Here is a 652-nt window from a genome sequence, read left to right as displayed (position 1 = left end):
GGGGTTACTCCGCTCCGGCGTGTCCAAGGCAGATCGACATCGACAGACCAATACTGTTTGTCGAATCTTGTGATCTATCTGTGACGTAGAGCCGGGTTGGGGTATTGCCACCACCCAACGGAGAGGTCACTACGACCAAAAGGACAGATAATTTGCGGCGGCTTTGGCAACCAACGCACCCAAGGCGTGAGATGTTTAAACGCCGTGCGATTCGTTGACCCAGAAAAGCAAATGGACGCACGTTATCGTCACGTAGATGGGATCTTGTCAGTTCCTGGTCGTCTCCATCTCAGTGCCATGCCTTTACATCCTCTTGCACGATGTGCGGTCGCTTTGATTCTTCCAGAGGATTGATCATTTGTCCGGGCGCGTTTACTTCAAGTGGGACGCTTTTACAATTTTTTGTGTGTTTTTTTAAAAGAGGTTAAGACCCTTGGCATCTGCATCAATCTATGCATGCAACCATCTTTATTACTTATTCAACAAAGGTCCGACAAGAATATACATCAAGCCACCTGAAGCCATCATTCACACCTACAAACACGATAATGTAGAGTGCTCTCACGTCCCGTATCTAGATGTCGTCGTCGATCCATCCACATAACGTATCGGAACTAACAGCCGGTGCAGCAGACCTAAAGCGTACACCACA

This window comes from Triticum aestivum, chromosome 3A (genome assembly GCF_018294505.1).
Source record: "Triticum aestivum cultivar Chinese Spring chromosome 3A, IWGSC CS RefSeq v2.1, whole genome shotgun sequence".
Lineage (NCBI taxonomy): Eukaryota > Viridiplantae > Streptophyta > Magnoliopsida > Poales > Poaceae > Triticum > Triticum aestivum.
This window is presented reverse-complemented; position numbering follows the sequence as displayed.